This window comes from Oryctolagus cuniculus, chromosome 4 (genome assembly GCF_964237555.1).
Source record: "Oryctolagus cuniculus chromosome 4, mOryCun1.1, whole genome shotgun sequence".
Taxonomy (NCBI): Eukaryota; Metazoa; Chordata; class Mammalia; order Lagomorpha; family Leporidae; genus Oryctolagus; species Oryctolagus cuniculus.
This window is the reverse complement of record NC_091435.1, coordinates 93186937-93202362: the sequence shown is the minus strand read 5'-3', so window position 1 is coordinate 93202362 and position 15426 is coordinate 93186937.

The following is a 15426-nucleotide window of genomic DNA, read 5'->3' as shown; positions in this document are numbered from 1 at the left end:
GTAACTATCTTGGAGAGGAGACATGTCTGCCCTAATCATGGCTGTATCTCCAACATCTTGCTCAATGCCTGAGACATACTAAATGCTCAATAATTGCATGTAGAGTGAATGAGTGAGCCAGACCCTGGGTTGCTAGGATCACAGCCTACATAATCCTGATGGGAGCACGTTAAAGAAATAATTTATAGTAGTTTCCAGTCAAGTCTAGGGATCAGTTCCAGGAATATCAGCAGGCCATATCAGGAACTGCATGCCTGTACCTCTGGAGCAGGGTCTAGGCTCTGGAAGGACTTTGGTCTTGGGGAGCAGGACAGAGAACAGTGTCACTGAAACTGAGAAAGAACTTGAGACTTAATTTCAGACTAAGGTGCTTGATCCAAAAAATCCCAAGCGTTTAAAATATTAGTGGTTCCATTCTTGTTTTAAGAGTCAACATGTGGTCTGTTTTTCTGAGTAGTTTAAGAAGAGGTATATGGCCGGCGCCATGGCTCACTAGGCTAATCCTCCGCCTGCGGCGCCGGCACCCCGGGTTCTAGTCCCGGTCGGGGCACTGAATTCTGTCCCGGCTGCTCCTCTTCCAGTCCAGCTCTCTGCTGTGGCCCAGGAGTGCAGTGGAGGATGCCCAAGTGCTTGGGCCCTGCACCTGCATGGGAGACCAGGAGGAAGCACCTGGCTCCTGGCTTCGGATTGGCACAGCGTGCTGGCCGTAGCGGCCATTTGGGAGGTTAACCAACTGAAAAGGAAGACCTTTCTCTCTGTTTCTCTCTCTCACTCTCTAACTCTGCCTGTCAAAAAAAGAAAAAAGAAAGAAAAAAAAAAAGAAGAAGAGGTATCTTTTCTTACTGAATGGTGTGTCATAAATATCAGGTCAAGTTGGTCAATACTGTTCAAATCTTTGATATCCCTACTGATTTTCTGTTTACTTATTCTATCAATACTGTTCTGGATATATATTTATCCTTTTAGTTCAATCAGTTTTTCTTCATGTGTTTTGAAGTTATGTTATTAGATGCAGACATGTGAAGGATTGTTATATATTTTTGATGAAGTGATCATTCTATCATTATGAAATGTTTTCCTTCATCCCTTTGTAAGGTTCAGAAGTCTAACCCTGACTGATATTAATATACTCACTCCAATTTCCTTTGTAAAATATATGTTTATTCATTTGGAAGGCATGGGGAGAGAGAGGGAGAGGGAGAGAATGCTCTCCCATTTGCTTGTTCACTTCCCAGATGCCCAAAACAGCTAGAACTGAACCAGTTTGAAGCCAGGAACCCATAACTCAACCTGGATTTTCTACATGGGTGGCAGGGACCCAAATGCTTCAGCCATTAGCAGTAAGTGTGCATTAGCAGGCAGCTAGAATCAGAAGAAGCTGAGCTGGAATTTCTTTTAAAGATTTACTTATTTATTTGAAAGTTAGAATTACATAGAGAAAGGAGGAAAGGCAGAGAGAGAGTCTTCCATCTGCTGATTCACTCCCCAACTGGCTGCAACAGCCAGAGCTGCACCCATCCAAAGCCAGGAGCCAGGAGCCTCCTCTGTGTCTCCCACGTAGGTGCAGGGGCCCAAGGACTTGGACCATCTTCTACTGCTTTCCCAGGCCATAGCAGAGAGCTGGATCAGAAGGGGAGCAGTCAACACTTGAACTGGTGCTCTGATATGGGATGCTGGTATGGCAGGCAGCAGACTGACCTGCTGCAGAACAATGCAAGCTCCATGGTTATGTTTTAATCTACCACTAGACCTTTGGTTTTTTTCATTTGTACGATCAACTCTGTTCATTTTTTCCCAATTTTCTGGTTTCCTTTTTGGTTGAATATTTTATATCCACAATTGGCTTATTATCCACAACCCTTTATCTAATTTTTAGTGGTTTCACTAAATTTTACAATGTCCATATTTAATTTATCTCAGTATGTTTTCAAAGGAGTATTCTACTGTTTCATGTGTAATGTAAGAAACCTATAACATTACACTTCCATTTCCCCCTTTTTTGCTATTTGTGTTATTTTGATCATGTATTTTACATGTATATGTGTTATAAACGCTGCCATATCTCATTATTAATTTTGCTTTTTTTCCTTTTTTATTTTTTTTAAACTTTTATTTAATGAATATAAATTTCCAAAGTACAGCTTATGGATTACAATGGCTTCCCCCCCATAACGTCCCTCCCACCCGCAACCCTCCCCTTTTCCACTCCCTCTCCCCTTCCATTCACATCAAGATTCATTTTTAATTTTGCTTTTTTTTTTAAAAGATTTATTTATTTACTTGAAAGTCAGAGTTACACAGAGAGAGAAGGAGAGGCAGAGAGAGAGAGAGAGGTCTTCCATCCACTGGTTCACTCCCCAGTTGGCCACAATGGCTGGAACTGCACCGATCTGAAGCCAGGAGCCAGGAGCCAGGGGCTTCTTCCGGGTCTCCCACATGGGTGCAGGGGCCCAAGGACTTGGGCCATCTTCTACTGCTTTCCCAGGCCATAGCAGGGAGCTGGATTAGAAGTGGAGCAGTCAGGACTCGAACCGGTGCCCATATGGGATGTCAGTACTGCAGGTGGTGGCTTTACTCACTACGCCACAGCGCCAGCCCCTGAGGATTTTTACATCTATGTTCATCGGGAAATTAGTCTGTAGTTGTCTTTCTCTATTGTGTCTTTTTCTGATTTAGGAATTAAGGTGATGATTGCCTCATAGAAGGAGTTTGTGGGGATTCCCTCTCTTTCAATTGTTTTGAGTAGCTTGAAAAGAATTGGAATTAATAACAATTATGATTACATTTCTAGCCATCCATATTCTTACTAGCCTATTTTATTAAAATTCATCATGGAGTTTTAGTTTCCTGAAATTTCTTATGGTATTTCATATTTCTTAATTTTAAAAAATTTAGATTCATTTGTTTATTTATTTGAAAAGCAGAGTGACAGAGAGACAGGGAGAGACAGAGAGAGCTCTTGTATTCACTGGTTCACTCCCCAGATGTCCACAGTATCCAGGTCTGGGCCAGGCTGAAGCTCCAGAAGCTGTGAACGCTCTCCTGGTCTCCAACATGGTGGCTGGGCCTCATGCACTTGTACCATCTCTGACTGCCTCCTAGGTGCATTAGCAGGAAGTTGGTTCAGAAGAGGAGTAGCTGGGACTTAAACCAGCATTTGGTATGGGCTGTTGGCATCATGAATGACAAATTAACCTGCTGTGCCACAACACCAGCCACTTTTTGTACCTGAATTACTATTTCTTGCAATGTATATCTAAACTTTGGGTGATTGCTAATCTTATTTTTGTTTACCCATATTATTTGTTTCTGTAGTGAACATGCAGAAATGACAGCTTTTACAAATAAGAAAAATATGATATATATTATAATGGTAGGAGTTATAATGGTAATAAAATGAAATAGAAGAGGGCAACACCATTGTATCTTCATGACAAAGGATTTATTAAAATAGAGGAACATGGATTATTGTCTAGCTGATTTTTTTAAAAGATTTATTTATTTATTTGAATGTCAGAGTTACACAGAGAAGGAGAGGCTGAGAGAGAGAGAGAGAGGTCTTCCATATGCTGGTTCACTCCCCAACTGGCTGCAACAGCCGGAGCTGCTCTGATCCGAAGCCAGGAGCCAGGAGCTTCTCCGGGTCTCCCACGGGGGTGCAGGGGCCCAAGGACTTGGGCCATCCTCTATTGCTTTCCTAGGCCATAGCAGAGAGCTGGATTGGAAGTAGAGCAGCTGGGACTAGTACCGGCGCCCATATGGGATTCTGGCACCGCAGGCGGCAGCTTTACCTGCTATGCCACAGCGCCGGCCCCTAGCTAATTTTTCACATGGATTCCCTAAGCTCTCCTGTGTGTTGACTGGAACATTTTATTCTCCTTAGCCATGACTGAAAAAGCCACATAAGATTTGCATGACAAGGAATAGTCTTGGCACAATACAGGTAGTTTGGATTTGCTAAATACATAATGATGCCATCTTGATATTTTTTCCTTTTATTTCTAATGATTTTGTTTATTTATCTGAAAGGTAGAGTTATAGACAGAGAGAGGGAGAGACAGAGAGAAAGGTCCTCCATCTGCTTGTTCCCTCCCCAAATGGCCACAATGCCTGGAGCTGGGCTGATCCAAAGCCAGGAGCCAGGAGCTTTCTCCTGGTCTACAACTCTCATCTTTGTTAGTGGTTTTATTCAGTAAAAGGACTAACTGGAGGAGATTCTTGTCTGATTTCTGTTTTTAATGAAAATGTGTTGACTTTACTTCTGGACATGACGGAATAATAAAGGCACTCCAACCTTACGCAGCTAGAGTATAACCACAGTTTTTGGAATTTGGGTGGCAGACAATGTAGATGTGTGATCTCCGAGGGAAGGGAAATGAATGAAGTGAGTTCTGTAATTGACCCAGAGTACTGCCAGGACTCAGTGCAGGCAGAGGGAACACAGCCCTGCAACCATTCTGAGTTCAAAACATAACTCAGAGTCCAGGGAGCTCAGAGCAGCTAGAAGTGGTGGGGCAGATTACAAAAGACGAGGGAGCTGCACAGAGAGGCCTGGATATTTACAGAAAGACTCCATGAGTCTTTGGTTCAATGATCTGCACATGTGTGAAAGGAAATCACGGAGGCAGCAGTCGGTGGCTCAAGCACTTAGTTCCCTGCCGCCCACGTGGGAGACCTGGATTTAATTCTTGGCTCCTGGTTCAGCCCAGCCCAGCCCAGCCCTGACTGGTGCAGGCATTTGGGGAGTAAACCAGCAGATGGGATCTCTATTTGAAATAAATACCAAAATTTTTTAAAAATTTGGCTGAAGATTTATAAATTATGTTAATATTTCACTTCAGGAAATTAAATTTTGATGGTTGCTATAGTTTTACATTCTGCCTGTATTTGCTTTAAATAGTATTTTTCTTTAACTTATTTTGGCTTTTTAATTTCAAGTTAAAAATTGTTATAAATTCAGTTTAACAAATGGTTTTATTTTTCTGAAGTCAATATAAGCATTCAATAATGGAATATTTATTCAGCTTTAAAAAAGTGAAATTCTGTCATTTGCATCAAAATAGAACTGGGGGACAACATATTGAGTGAAATAAGTCAGAAACAGAAAGACAAATATCACATGTTTTCCTTTATATGTGGGACCTAAAATTTTAAAAAAATTAATAAATAGAAACAAAAAAGAAAGAAATGCCTGTGTTTATCAGTTTTGCTGCGAATACAGACTTTGTCAAACTTGGTTTTTAATCTTTGTCAAATAAATTATTCATTATATGCTACTATAACCTTACTGATTTGGTCACTATTTTAAAATTTACTTCATATGAGTGAAGCTGAACATCTTTTCATTCGATTATTGTTGATAACCCTTGCCTGTTTTCTTGCTCAGCTATGATCCTTTTGCTTTTTATTTTTGAACTCTATATTTAGTGGAGCATTAAGCCTTTGACTATAATGTAAATTAAAAATATATATCTTGGAAGAAGGACCTGTATTCTAACTGTATAAATACTTCAATAAAAACTCATTTAAAAGAAAAATATATAAGCGTTGTTGGTCATTTTTTCTTGTACAATATATATTTACTTATGCAACTATTCCAAATATTTATTGGAATTTACCTTAAGCCAGGTAGAGTGGAAAATGCTCCTTTTTTTGTTTTTGGAAGATTTATCTTCTATTTATTTGAAAGGCAGAGTTAGAGTGAGAGACAGAGAAATGGCTACAACAGTCAGGGCTGTGCCAGACAGAAGCCAGAAGCCAGGAGCTTCCTCTGGATCTCCCATATGCAGGGGCTTTGGGCTATCTTCTTCTGCTTTCCCCGGCTCGTTAACAGGGAACTGGATTAGAAGTGGAGCAGGTGAGTCTCAAACCGTTGCCCATATGGGGTGCTGGGGTCATAGGCAGTGGCTTTTTCCACTACGCCACAACACTGGCCCTGGCAAATACTCATTTCAATTACATATTCATGTATCATATGAATCATAATAGAGACCACACTTTTGCTTACTGTGTGTTGTGGTAAGAACATTTTGAAAGCATTGTTCAACATATTTAGGTACTTAACACATATACTAAGCGTCTTCAAAGGGTTCATGGAAAATGCATATTATGAAGAAACTGCTCATGGATTTAAGAGGTTTTTTTTTGCACTAAATAAACTTATCTTTTCATTCCATTTTCCGTGAACTTTTGACATTTCCTTGTATACACAGAAACAAGGAACAGAGCCAAGAATTCAGCAAGCACACATTGCCGTGATGTAGTATTGTCCCTGCTGGCTATCCTCTGCTTTCACAGGGTCGTAGGTGCAATCTTAGGGAAGATTTGATTCTGACTTCCAGAAATGTGCGCCAAGATGCTGAAGCTAAATGACACACAAGGATGCTAGGGTGTTTCATGGACTCTAAGGCTAGTCTCATGCAGCACCAGAAACACGTGCTAGAAACCAAGTTGTCTCTCCCTGTCTTTGCCTCAATTTATGAGGCATCCAGTTCTTTCATTTCTGTTCTCTCTGAGAATGCTGTGTGTTGTGGTAAGAACATTTTGAAACCTTTCTTCAGTGTATTTAAGGGGCTTAACACAAATACTAAGCATTTTCAAAGCATTTATGGAAAATGCATATTATGAAGAAACTTTTTTTCTTTGCTTCCTCAACTTCCCACATCATATCCTCCTAAGGGTGTACTCATAAAGCCTGATTTAAGGGCTGTATCTTATTCCAAATTTTCACAAAAGACAATTTGATTGGCCCAGCCTGGTCAAGTATCTATCCTATATCAACCAAAGGTGGCCAAGAAAGTGAAGCCAAGAGAACATGTCTATGGAAATTACTCCCATGGGAAAGGGCAGTTCTGAGGAGAACCCCAAAAGGAATCTCCTATAACCATATGTGATCAGTGTTCGTTGTGAGAACTCCCATGAAGAGAAAGATCATCACAACAATAATTAATTAATTACTGTCTGTCTTATTCTAAGAAAGAATTTGAGGTAGCTAAGTCTATAAGTCTATGCTTAGGTGCAGACTTTAATATAATATGCTTGGAAGATAAATTTAGCATAAAAATGCTTCAATACAAAATTATTAAAATTTCTGAGCATGGTTCAGTAGTTTGAGTTATTGTCTTGGGTGGAAAGTCTGATTCCCACTGTTTCTGGGTAAATGCAGGAACAAAAAAAAGTGACATTTTGGCTGGTTTCTTTTTTACTACATACAATCTGTGCTTTAGCCAAAACTATATTAGTAAGAAAATGTGGCAAAACAAGAATTAGTAAATCAATTTGAATTTAACCAACAGAGGGAGTTGGTTTGAGATATTTAAAGTATTTCAGTCAATGTAATGTTTTGATGAACGAATTGTTAAAGTCTCACAAGGAAATGAAATTCAGTTTTCTGGCTTTTACTGTGTGTTTCTATGTGACCATAGATAATAGCACCTCCTAGTGCGGGTGTTAAACATTTTAGGTCAAATATCTTCTTGTTTTACTGTTAAGTGAGATGGGGAAGTGAAATATGGAACAAATCATTGCTGTGGACAGGAAGCAATAGCAAGGCAAATCACCATTGTTCTTTTGCATTGTTGTTATATTTTTACTGGAAATGGTTTTTTTACGGCAATGCCCTTTGGTATCATCATTTAATTATTCAGTAACACATTTGTCTGGTATAACCCAGTCCCCACCTGGGACTGTATTTCTGTTCCCCTGGGGAAAGACTCTGATCTTGAGCTAATTTGCATGACTTCAGATGACTGGGAAAAGGAGATAGTTACTTTCCACCTAGGGGGAGAAGGGTAATCTAGAGGGAATCTCAAAAAGTTTGTGGGAAAATGGAATTAAAAGTTAAGTTTATTTTGGCATGCAAATTTTTTGAAATCCATGTATAATTTTCACATATTACACATTTTCCGTGAACTAACTTTTTGAAGTACCCTTGTATTTCAAAAGGCATAGGTGTATTTCCTTTTGTGTGATTAAAATTGGGAAGTCGAATGTTAAGGGTTAAGTAACAACGCACTACATTAGGTTGAGCCATGGATGAAATGGGCCTTAGGGATAGGTGCAGCTTGGAGGACTATCTAATAACTCCAAGCTAGACTCTTGGATCGCCTTGTTTCTTTGTGAGGGGAAATAACAATTTGTAGCATTGGAGTCTCTTTGTGAAGACTTTTTGAGAGAACACAATAGTGGGCTCCTGTCAGCCTTCCTTCAACAGAGGTTGTCTTAGAGAGGCCAACGTACAGGGCTCAGCCAGTGCCTCTTCTGCGACAAGTCAGAGCTTAGAGATGACTGGAGGGATTCCACCAATGAGTCGCCAGGGAAGGTGCATGCAAGCGCTGTAGTTAGATGATGGACGCAGTAATGTGAGAACTGGAAGTTCTTGAATGTAGGGGCATCAGTAAAATCATTGGAGAAGACTTCAGGAAAGGCTTGTACTCTAAGTGAGGTGGGAAGAATAGCTCTGTTCCTGTAGCTCTGCCTTCTTCTGGGTCATTCCCACTTCATTACCAACTGACTACTGTGTCTCTCTTTAAAAACCTTCACTAGATCCCCTGTCTCCCTCCAGCTGTCAGACTGTGTCTCTGCCCCCTTTTTTGGAAAAACTGAGAAACTCTACCTACACTCTGCCTCCAATTCTTTACCTTCTTTCAGCCTACTCTATCTTTAGTTGGCTTTGGTTTTATAAAAGAGCACCCTGAATCAATTATGTAAAATAAATTGGGGATGGATTAGCTGAGATAATAAGAACTTCATAGGTAGAGAAGTTTCCTGATTTGTGCTCTGGCTTTGCTTTACTCTTTGGAGGTGGCTTTATGCTCAGGCTGGTGCCAAAATAGTGTCTCAGAGTGAGGTGTCACAGCAGAAATGACAATAGCCAATGGAAGAAGAGCTGTTTTTTCCCTGTGTCTTTTTTTTTAAAGATTTATTTGAAAAAGCAGAGTTAGAGAGGAAGAGCTGGAGACGGAGAGACCTCCCATATGCTGGCTTACTCCCCAGATGGCCACAATGAGCTAAGAACTTCATCCAGGTCTCCCAAATGGATGCAGGGGCCCAAGCACTTGTGCCACCCTCTGCTGCTTTCCCAGGCACTTTAGCAGCAAGCTGGATTGGAATTAAAGCCACCAGGACATGAACTGGCACCATATGGGATGCTGGCATCACAGGTGGCATCTTAACCCATTACTCACAACACTGACCCCCCCGACTTGGGTCTCTTTTTAACCAAAAATGAGAACTTTACAGAAATCCTTCAACAGACTTCATTTTGGACAGCATTGTATCACATGCCCATTTTTGAATACACCATTACCTAAAGGAAGTGGCTCATAGTGGTTGGCTTGGACCAGTCACACTTTACATTGGAGCTGTGGTAGAGGTTCTGTTTACAAGGAAACTGAGGAGAGCAGATTCTCAGGAAGTCACTAGTATTTCCATCCAGCTTTTGTCCTCAACACTCCCGAGAGGGAACTTCACCATTGAGCCTTTCTTTTGCTTTTATCGTGTTCCTCCCTTTAGCAACACTTGACATAGTTGAGCACCTTTGAGGTTCTTCTACATCATACTTCTTTGGTTTTACTGTTCTCTCTAGTTTTCTCTTTCTCATTTTTATGGGCTGGGTACAGAGGGTTTTAAAATAGGACTCATTCTATTTTGCACTTAAGTCTTCCCACCGCAACTGGAGCATATTTTGAAGTGAAAAGTGAGATGGTTAGCCAAGACTTGCAAAATAAGTGGCCAAGAATTACTTTTTATCTCCCTTATCTGAGGTTGCACTGGGGGAGTCACTTGAAGAGTAAAGCTCAGTGGACTAGAGTGTGCTGTGGCTGGCTTGCTGCTCTGGTGGCAGGATGAAGAGAATCCTATTCTGCATTCTCCCAGAGTTTTGAGGAAATGTTGCTTGAGTGCTTCCATGGATCTGAGAGAGAGAGAGAGAGAGAGAGAGAGAGAGAGAGAGAGAGACAGGCATGGGGCTTACTTAGGTCCTGGCTAATAGGCCTGCTTGAAGAAAAAAAATCGCAAACCATGTACAAATGCTGGCGAGTTGCCAATTCCAAGATTGTGAAGATTGCAAGGTAGTGAAGGAAGAATTGTTAATGACCAGCCCTAGGTGATGACTTTACCTACAGCAAGGGAATTGGCATTGCAAGATTTCCTAAGATGATGAAATCTACATTGAAGGAATCATAATGTGGTACTATGAGAGAAAGAATAAGCTTGAGACACCACCAACCCCAGGAAATTCTTATTAGTTCACTTGAAGACTAGCTATGTGAGATCACCCCTGTCCTGTGCATTTTCTCCCTCCTGCTCTACTTCAGTCCTGGAGGAAACAGAGGCAGCCTATTGAGTTGGGAAAGAGGGCTTCACATTTCAGGTAAATTAGAAATATATTATTCAACATTTCATTACCACAATGAAATATCTGGGGCTGCACATTTCAGGTAAAATAAAGATATATCATTCAATGTTTCATTACTACAATGAAATACTTGAGGCAACTAACTATATAAGGAGAAAAGGTTTATTCAGAACTTTGAAGTTCATGTCCAAGATTCGGTAGGCCAATTGGCTTGGGTCTTGTGAGACAGCTGGATACCAGTGGTGGAGTCTGTGCAGAGGAAGGGCCATGTGGTGACCCAGGAAGCATAGAAAGCAGCCAGGCCCAACTCAAGCTTTTACAACAACCCTCTCACAAGAATTATTTTTTTGAGAGTATGACTGCACCTACCTAAGGGCCTCCTGCTAGGTCTGTCACTTAATATAATTGGGTTAAATTTCCACCTTCTTAGCACCATTAACTCATGACTTTGTAATTAAACTTTTGCTTGAATTTGGGGACCAGGCCAACTCATATTCAAACCATAGTAAGAGAAAAGCTAGCTCCCATTGGCAGAAGCTAGATGAAAGCACACCCAAGCTGAGAGAGGGAAGAGACTAAACTCTTCATTCATAATAATTACTAAAATGAGACTCTGCATGTGGGTGACCAACAGTGATTAGATTTTATTACTTAACGGTGTCCAAAAACATGTCAAAATTGCCTTCAATTTTATTCAAGGAGCAAGAAACAACTAGTTCCACCAAGGGGATTGTTTGAACAAGTAGCAGAGGGAAAGAAGAAAGTTGTTTTTCTAAGTACATTGCATTTACCCCTGTTGCTCAATGTTTTCATTACATCTGGCTTTTTGCTTTCCCATTCAAACTCTGAAAGAAATTGCTCAAGACCTGTCCTGAGTCTTTTCCCCTTCTTTGCCTGAATCTTCTTAATATGACTCCTTTTTCTCTTTTATGGTTTTAATCTCCCCTTATGTTGATGACTTTCAAATTTGTAACTTCAACCTAAACATTTCTTTTTTTTTTCATTTTTTTAATTTAATGAGCATAAATTTCCAAATTACAGCTTATGGATTACAATAGCTTCCCCCTCCCATAACTTCCCTCCCACCCACAACGCTCCCCTCTCCCACTCCCTTTCCCCTTCCCTTCACATCAAGATTAATTTTCAATTATCTTTATATACAGAAGATCAATTTAGCATATATTAAGTAAAGATTTCCACATTTTGCACCCACACTGAAACACAAAGTATAAAATACTATTTGAGTACTGGTTATAGCATTAATTAAACACCTAAGAGTAATTGTGTATTAATTACAGAGTTCAACCAATAGTTTTAAGTAGAACATAAAATGCAACTTTTGTATTGTTGTGGCTCCCCCCGCCAACCTCCCTCCATCCCGTGGCCCTCCCCTCTCTCACTCCCTCTCCCATCCCGCCCTTCATCAAGTTTCATTTTCAATTACTTTCATATACTGAGGATCAACTTAGTATATACTAAGCAGGGATTTCAACAGGCTGCACTCACACAACCGAACCAGGTATAGGGTATTGTTCGACTAGTAGTGTTGTTTTTAAGTTTCATAGTTAAACACATTAAGGACAGAGATCCTACGTGGGGAGCATGTACCCAGTGACTTCCGTTGTTGATTTAACAATTGGCACTCTTATTTATGACGTCAGCAATCACCCGAGACTCTTGCTATGAGCTGTCTAGGCTATGGAAGCCCCTTGAGTTCACCAACTCTGTACTTGTTTAGTCAAGGCCGTATCACAGTGGAGGTTCCTTCCTCCCTTCAGAGAAAGGCGCCTTTTTCTTTGATGGCCTGTTCCTTCTGCTGGGGTCTTGTTCACCAGGATCTTTCATTTAGATTGTTTTTTTGCCACCATGTCATGGCTTTCCATGCCTGTGAGACTCTCATGGACCTTTTAGTCAGATCCAAATGTCCCAAGGGTTGATTCTGAGGCAGGAGTGCTGTTTTGGGCGTTTGCCATTCTATGAGTCTGCTGTATGTCCTGCTTCCCCTGCAGGATCATTCTCTCCCTTTTAATTCTATCCTTCATTATTTGCTTACACTGGTCTTATTTGTGAAATCTCTTTGACACTTACCCTATCTTTTTGATCCAACCTAAACATTTCCTCTGAGCCTGGAATTGTGGCTCCAGCTGGTACTGGTGACTTCAGTTGGGTGTCTGGTAAGCATCTCAGCAAGCCCCTAATTGTTACTCTATCTACCTCCACCATCTTTTTTTTTTCTGCCGTTGTCTACTATAATAATAAAGAGCATCACCTTTCAACCAGTTGCATAAATCCAAAATTTAAGTCATTTTGGATTTCTCCCTTTTACTCATGTCCTACGTTTGAGTCTTGTCCATTCTACCTAGAGAAAACACCCCAGATTCCATCCTCTGTCTCTACTGACAATCCCTAATGCAAGGCATCATATTCTTTTGCCTGGTCTACTGCCAAAACCTTATTATGCTACTTTCTTCCACTTTTGGCCCATTTAGTGTGTTTTCCAGTTCACTCATGTGAATTTTAAATCTAATGATGTCACTGCTCTACTTAAACTCTTTGTTATTTTCCCATTCCATATAGAATAAAATTCAGACTTCTAACCATGGCCTACAAAGGCCCTTATGATCTGGTCCCTGCTTTTTCTTTAAGTTCGTATAGAGTAATCTCTCTCTTGCTCACTAAGCTGCAGCCACTCTTTCTTGAATGTGCCCATCCCTTGCCAGCTTTGGGACTTTGCACTTTTGATTTACTCCCTGGAATGTTCTTTTATTGACTCTTATAAGACTGAATTCTTCTCAACCTCTAGATATTTGCTCAAATCTCACTTCCTTGGAGAGACTTTTCATGAGTAATTTTTTAAGGTTATTTTATTTTTTGGGAAGTCAGTTATATATATATATATATATATATATATATAGAGAGAGAGAGAGAGAGAGAGAGAGAGACAGAGAGAGACAGAGAGATCTTCCATCCACTGTTTTACTCCCCAAATGGCTCCAACAGCCAGGGTTAGGCCAGACCTAAGCTAGGAGCCAGGAGCTTCTTCTGGGTCTCCCATGTGGATGTAGGGGCCCGAGCACTTGGGCCATCTTTTTGCTGATTTTCCAGGATCATTAGCAGGGAGCTGGATTGGAAATGGAGTATCCAGTACTTGAACCAGAGCCCATGTGGAGTGCCGGCATTGCAGGCAGTGGCTTTACCAGATATGCCACAATGCAGGCCCCTGAGTACCCTTTTTAAAGCAGCTGCTCCTATACCCTCCATTATTCTCTAATTACCTTGTTTCTTTCAGCAACAGCACTTGTCACAAATTTAAATGGAATTTTAACTTGTTTACTTATTTTATTTTCTGTCTCTTTTACCACAATACACATTTCATGGCGAAGAGATCTTTCCATCTTGTTCATACCGGTGTTCCCGGCACCCAGAATAATATGTGGCAGATGTTCAACAGAGTCTCAGTGAATAGATGAATGAAAAGGGCAACATCCAATGAGTAAGTTCCTGTGGAGGAACAGGTAGACCTGAACTAGAAGAGGCTAGAATGAAATCACAGGGCCCTAAAGATTGTTCAGAGGGAGGATGTTGGTTCAAGGTGGGGCTTCCTCCAACTGATTGGACCACAGCCCTCACCACCATGTTATCTGAGAAGAGAACAAAATCTTCAGGGTCAAGCTAGATGTTTACAGTGGTCAGTTTTGTGTTCTCTGTAGTCATAAGATCAAAGAGAAGGAAATTTCTCAACCGTCAGGAGCCCCTCCCCAAGACAATCCTATTAGAATGGCAAGAAGGGCACCACTTTAAGCATTCTACTCTTTAATGAGCAGATTGAGTGACAGTCTGTTTGGTGCAGGGGGCTCAGGTGGAGACTTCCCTCTTTGTAGTCAAAATGCTTACCTACACTAAAGCCCTCAGGACCTCCTAAGGCTGAAAATGTCTAGTGTACATCCAAGGAATAGAGGATCCTAAGTAACTTGGATGAGATGCTAAGATTCACAGAAATGATGAGAAATGCTGGGATACCATTCTGTGTTTATAACTTCCATTCCTTCCTTCACAATTCAATTCAAATTGCAAACAGCAATAGATGGTAATGACTGATCAGCATCATGTGGTAGAAAACATCTGGGCTTTGGGATCAGAGATATGAGGGCTCGAAGTCTGTCTCCGTCACCAATTTAATGATCTTGGGCAAGGCGCTTACCCTCTCTGAACTTTCATCTCCATGAATGAAACAACCAGCTTTGCAAAGTTTTGGGGTTGAAGGTTTGACACATAGAAAGAACCCTACAAGGGGCCAGTGCCGTGGCATAGCTGGTAAAGCTGCCACCTGTGCTTCTGGCATCCCATATGGGTGCTGGATTGAGTCCCAGCTGCTTCACCTGATCCAGCTCCCTGCTAAGGTGCCTGGGAAAGCAGCAGAAGATGGTCCAAGTACTTGTTCCAGTGCACCCATGCGGGAGACCTAAAAGAAGCTCCTGGCTCCTGGTTTCTGTTTGGCCTAGCTCCATCTGTTGCAGCCATTTTGCTGTGGCCATTTGGGGACTGAACCAGCAGATGGAAGATTTCTCTCACTGTCTCTGCCTCTTTCTGTCTCTCTGTAACTCTACCTTTCAAATAAACAAACAAATATTTTTTTGGATCAAGGTTGATATGCAACATATCAGTTGGAGTTGGGTTTCATCACTTATGACATCAAGAGTCCTAACTAATATAGCATATAACACAATGTGTGGCAAATAGCATCAGCTCTGGGACAAATGAGTGCTACTACTACAACAACTACTACTGCTGCTACAATATCTAATATTACTACTGAGACCCTTGGTACAATAACTAATATTACTACTGAGACCCTTGGTACCAGATCATGAAGATCAAATGCCTAGCCTCTCTGAGGGGCATTCCTGAAACTTAGCTATCAATGTGGTTCTCAGAGATAGTTTGATAAGTCAAACTGTCCTTAAACTAAATTTTTGCTCCTGGTTGGTTCTATCCATAGGCTACACTTGCTTCTATTTCTCTCTGTCATTCATTTATTCAACCATTCAATATGCAAAAAACTAAGAAAA